General features: G+C 39.3%; 1 protein-coding gene across 2 annotated transcripts in view; it reads right to left on the bottom strand.

The window, feature by feature from the left end:
* Positions 1-1,387, bottom strand: part of LOC119904324 (target of Nesh-SH3) — a 52,567-nt gene extending 51,180 nt beyond the window's left edge. For both annotated transcript variants that reach the window (XM_038720905.1, XM_038720903.1), the window contains exon 1: positions 1,027-1,387. The gene's annotated coding sequence lies outside the window, so the exon portion shown is untranslated. The remainder of the gene's footprint in view (positions 1-1,026) is intronic.
* Between the last annotated feature and the right edge of the window lie 4,617 nt (positions 1,388-6,004).

Consider the following 6,004-nt stretch of genomic DNA (forward strand, 5'->3'; position numbering starts at 1 on the left):
CACAGGAAACACAGCACAGACTTCCTGTAAACTGTGAATATATGCCACAACAAAAATTTCTCTTAAGTTTCCTTTCAAACATAAATCATTTTTGTAACTTAAGAGACCTCATTTAAGACGTGATATTTCTAATATTAATACCCACAGAAACCCACAAATTGCTAAAGAAACTGTTGTGAATACTGATATGCATACGGAATAAAGCTCAAAAATGCCAAACTGTATCAGTATTTATCATCAATTACAGACACAGATTTCAAATATAATTGTGACTAAATTAATCAATGAGGTGATCCTTTACCATCCTTGCTCCTGTTCCCCTTTAACATGATGAAGATGCCAACTAGGTCTGTGACTCTTATTAGCTTAGAATTAGAAAGACACACAAAAAAACTATATTTACTGTATATTCTGTTACCCCTAATGTTCCGATTGGGTTTTGGAGATCCAAGGCCCTTTTTAACAGCTCACAAAACATACTTAACCATTGTTTTTAATCAGTGTTATAATCATTTTTAAACTGATGAATTGTTTACATCAGTTATATACATATTACAGAAAATTAAGGCTCAGAGTGTCGATTAATCTGCTTATAATCGTCTGTCAGAGTCCAACATGTCTTCAAATGTCTGATTTTGTCCAACCCAACAGTCCAAAATCCAATATACTTAGTTTACATGTTATAGAATAGATAAAAGCATCAAATATTCCAAATTTATTTTTTGCTGAACTGGCCCAAACATAAGTAACTCCACTTAGTATAACATAATTTACTGTACATTAAAAGGCCTCAGTATTCTACTTTAACCATATTAGCAAAGTTATCAGTTGTGGAAGAAGTACTGAGATATTTTACTTACCAAAGTAAAAGTAGCAATTTCACAGTGTAAAAATACTCTGTAAGAGCAATGTAAAAGATATAATTGTGTGTGTGGAGTTAGTTAAAGCAGACTGTGTTTGTCTATTGTTGTGACTTCAGATCACATTTAATGACCAATTTATGCAGAGAGGGTATATCTCACTCACTATTTGATGTCGAGGACCTTCCTCGCGGTGTCCATGTCATATTTAATGTCCCACCGCCCTTGTTGTCGATCATTTTGTTGGACTGACTGAAACTACATTGCTGCTAGCGTAACGCTACTAGCCTTACAACACCAACACCACCAGCTGAAATGATTAGCACATCTGGAAAACAAGCTAACTCTGCCGGTTATTTCATATAACGTTAAATAAAGTTATTACTTTCTACTATTAGTTATGAAGCCACAGTTGTAACTGGCTTCACAAATCAGAGTTTCTCATCCAGCGACTTGTCCATTCACTATTTCGCAGCGACCTGACAGTTACAGCATCTGACCTAATCACCTTCACCTGTCACATCGATAGACTCAGGTAACTCTGCAATATCTTTATTGATCACACACACTGGCCAACACGTACCAGCCGTTACAATCCAGAGGGCGCTGTTTCACTCATTTAATAAAAATATGAAAAAGGGGCCGATGTCATAGATATCCAAATAAGGTTAAAATCAAGGGCAACTGGACTTGGTTGAAGATACTGGAAGACGTTTCGTCCCTCATCCAAAGGACTTTTTCAGTTCTGACTGACTGGTAGGGAAACTCAGCTATTTAACCTCAGTGGGGTCGTTTGCCAGGATCTTAGTGTTCCTGGCTGTTGTAACACAGTCGTTATGGTCGTTAGGACTACTCAAGGCCAAGACTGAACCACCACCGTTGGCATCCTCACCTGAGGCCAGTAGGTTACATTTGTTAAGTTTCCTGGGAAGTGATGAAAGGACTGCATTGTAAGTGGGGGATTAGTGGTGGCGTAGACCCCCTTCTCTATTCAGCCACGGCTTCTCAACCCGGGGGCAGATGGCTTCCTTTGACACGTCTTTCAAACCATCCATCTTCTCTGTCTAAAATGTGCACCTGGTGGTCCTCAAACGAGTGTTTGTTGTCTTTCATATGTAAGTAGACTGCAGAGTCTTGACCTGAGGAGTTGGCCCTTCTGTGTTGAGCCATGCGTTTGTGTAGTGGTTGTTTAGTCTCCCCAATATACAGGTCTGTGCATTCCTCACTGCATTGGACCACATACACTAGATTGCTTTTCTTGTGTTTGGTTGTGCAGTCTTTGAGGTGTACCAGCATTTGTCTTAGTGTGTTCTTGGGTTTAAAAAAAACACAGGGATGCTGTGTTTGTTGAAAATCCTCCTGAGTTCCTCTGATACTCCAGACATGTATGGAATCACAATGTTGTTGACCTTCTTTTCCTCCTCCCCTGTAGTTTTGTTCTTCTTGGATCTTGTGGCTGTTTTCACAAAGGTCCATTTAGGGTATCCACAGGCTGTAAGTGCCCCCTTCAGGTCCCAGCAAGCAATTTCACATTTAAAAGACGACTAATAGACGTCGAACCATAGCCCAGACGTCTATGCTAAAACAACATTCTTTTGAGAGAGCTGTGCTGTGAATATAAGTGTTCTGTTCTGAATATTTATTGTTGTGCTTTGCTGAGAGGTTAGCTAGGTTAGCTATTGATACGCCGGTTGATTAAAAAAACGCATTTACTCACACTAAACACTGTAGCAACACGTCCACAGACAGCTGCTGGACAGCACTTTGTGTACATTTATACCAGTCACAACTACACAGAAATGCTAATAAACAGTATAAACTACAGCTTTAACTAACTGTTGATACCCCGACAGCCATCTTGGATCACGAAGTCGGGGTAGTGCGGTTCTCCCGACTTCCCAAATCGGGATTCCGACTTAAGGGGGCGTTCCTTTTGAAATTTTGACCTTTGAACTCGGAAATTCCGACTTCCCATGTCAAATGGAACGCACCATAATGCAGGGAACGTTACAGCGAAAATAAAGATAATTTAAACGAAAAAAAGCGAATAAAGTCTGTATGGGTTTTTTGTTAATTTATTTCGGCATTATTTATATCCCCAATAGCTTCAGTAACGACAAACCATGCCCACCATGTCTATGGGACTATTTTATAAATGACTAATTGTTTCAGTCATTTTTAAAACAAAAACACTGAATCTTAAATTTTTTTGAAAATGAGCTGTCTCATATCAGCTTCTCAAATATGAGGACTTGCAACTTTTCTTTGTGATATTCTTTGCCATATGAGACAGTAAGTCAAACATCTTTAGCTTGTTACTGTTGGTTACCAATTGTTTTTACATTTTATAAACTAAACAATACATTTAACTGAAAAAAATAATCAGCAGATTAATGAATAATGCAAATAATCGTTAATTGCAGCCCATATCTTTTTTAGTTAATATCACGGTGAATTTTATTTTGTATAGTGAGAGAGTCATGCCTTTCCTTGGTTTCTGAGAGAAAACGTCACTACATTTTACGGGGGTGACAAGGCGTCTACGCTTGTTGCAACAGGGGCACTGCCAGCCTGTAGCCCCCACCCAGAACCACCACAGGGTCATAAGAAAATAGGAAAAAATAATAATTTAAAACTTATTACTACTAATATAATTCATACAGCTGTTAGCTGTGAGTAACGCAAATGTCAAGTTAAATAAGTTTTCAGTTTTTTCTACAAACACGTTGCACACGCACACCCAGTAACTTGAGCGGAAGTCTGAAGCTGAAGACAGATGCTTTTCAATAATGGGCAAACAATGACCCATTTGACCAGGAACATCCTCCACCACTGGAACTTTTCATCTGTTCCTCACTCCTCTACCCAAATTATCCTCCAGCATGAAAACATTACAGGTCTGTCAGCATGCAGTAATTACTTCCTCCCTCACTTGGTGTTTTCCATTTTTCACCCACTGTCCTGCACTGAAGTGACACTGACTTCATGTGGATGAAAGATCCAAACTGAGCCAGTAAAGAACCACTTGTTGCTGTTGTCCCTCTTCATCCTTCCTTGACTTTTAACAGGATGAGACATAAAGCAGGCACACCCTCCTGCTCCAACACCATGGGGATTTTTTAATTTCAAATTAAATGACGCAATCACTGGCCACCAACACACCCTCTGACCTCACCAAACCACACCATATAATCCAAACCTCTGGAACAATACAAATACTAAAACATGACCAAAAAAGGAACTCAGCAGGATCCATTTTTTATATAACACAGTTTATAATTGTATTGTTTCATCAGGCCAATGCTATGTTTACACAATATCCTTTATTGATGCACAGCCAAATCCTGGCACAAGTGTAAAAGTGTGTGACGCAGGTTGATTACTGGTATGCACACTTTTAGAAACTATCATGGCCACAGACGGGCCAATAATCCTTACCTGCTGAAGCTAATCTACTTTTTGGATTATCCTGGAGCAGCTAAACAACTGGTCCAACGGCATAGTAGAATAAGCCAATATATCAGCGACTCCAAAGGCTATGCATGTAGCCATGCATTTATACTTGTGCGTAGGTCTGTGCGTCATTCTGCAATTACACCCCCACACGCTAGTCAGCAGTAGCGCTACAGCGTCCAGTGTATTGACTTTTGCCGGCCGAGCAGGCTAACTTCCGGTTTAGCGCGCCGCTAATGTAAATTGGGCTTAAATTGTAAACGTGTGGCTGGTGTAGCCTTTTCAAATGTTACCGACCGAATGGATCACATTCTGATAGCGAAACGAGTCATTTTGCACAGGTTGCGACGGTCAAATATTGATTCATTGTGTTACAGCCGCCGTTTTGGCCGCTAGTAAATGTTACTTTAAAGCTCGGGATACTTCCGGTCGGCTCGGAGGCATTGCGAGGCTACCCAGCCGACCAATCACAGAGTTTACGGTCCGTGTCGAGTCGACGTGTAGTTACATTTTTGAGGAGGTGCGTGTCAGGCGACGGCGTAGCCTCTGCGTAGCCCCGTAGCCTACGCTGTCACCTACGCCGTCGATTTGACGCAGATGTATAAATTGCATTTAACCCTGCATTCTGGTCATGCAGTGTTCTAGTAGCATAATAATGTACTATGAGCTCTTTAAGATATGATGGTACCTGACCATTAAGGACTTTGAATGTGAGCAGAAGTTTTTAAACTCTATTCTAGAGACAGTGCAGAGAAGCCAATACGGGAGAAATATGATCTCTTTTCCTGGTTCTTGCCAGTACGCATGTTGCAGAATTCTGGATCAACTGGAGAGTCTTAAGGGACTTTTTCAGGTGGCCTGATGATATGGAATAGCAATTATCCAGCCTAGAAGTAATAAGTGTGTGGACTAGTTATTCTGCATTGTTTTGAGACAATATGTGATTTTTGCAATATTATGTAGGTGGAAAAGGGTGGTCCTTGATGTTTGTTTTGGAAACAGTGCCAGTAGGTAGATTTTGATACCTTTGGACAGAGTCAGGCTAGCTGTTTCCCCGTTTCCAGCATTTATGCTAAGCTAAGCTAACTGGCTGTTGATGGCAGCTTACTATTCAGCATACAGACATGAGAATAATATTTCTCATTTTGTAGAATATCTCCGTGGAGCATTATATTATTATATCTATTTTAATAAACATTGATGGATTATTTCTACAGATGCATTAACATGTAAGCACCAATTTGTTGTAGCTGGTCAGTGTTTATGAGATTAGATTTTACTGTATGATCATGTATTTTTTATAAATAAAATGTTAATCTGAGTTGCATAACATGGAAGTACCTCAAAAATGTACAGTGCTCAACTAAATGTATTAAGTTACATTTCACCACTGGACCAAAGTCTCCATTTTATATAAAACATTTTATTTTTATACATGTTACAATTTTTTTATTAGTAATTTACAGAGCTGCACAGTATGGTGGTGAAACAGTTAACAGTATAAAAAGAATATATTCATATATTGAAACATTTTAGAGACACATAATTTACATCCTACAACTGTTAATAATATCTTCAATGTTATTTACAAGACAGAACACTGTGTGGGATGATTGGCTGTTTGTTCAGGTAGCAGATGGAGGACGTTGACAAAAACTGTATGCAGACACACAAAAAAGCATGCATATAAA

The sequence above is a fragment of the Micropterus salmoides genome, unplaced genomic scaffold, assembly GCF_014851395.1.
Source record: "Micropterus salmoides isolate LMB-PRFRI ecotype aquatic unplaced genomic scaffold, ASM1485139v1 Ms_hic_scaffold_15, whole genome shotgun sequence".
NCBI classification, from domain to species: Eukaryota; Metazoa; Chordata; class Actinopteri; order Centrarchiformes; family Centrarchidae; genus Micropterus; species Micropterus salmoides.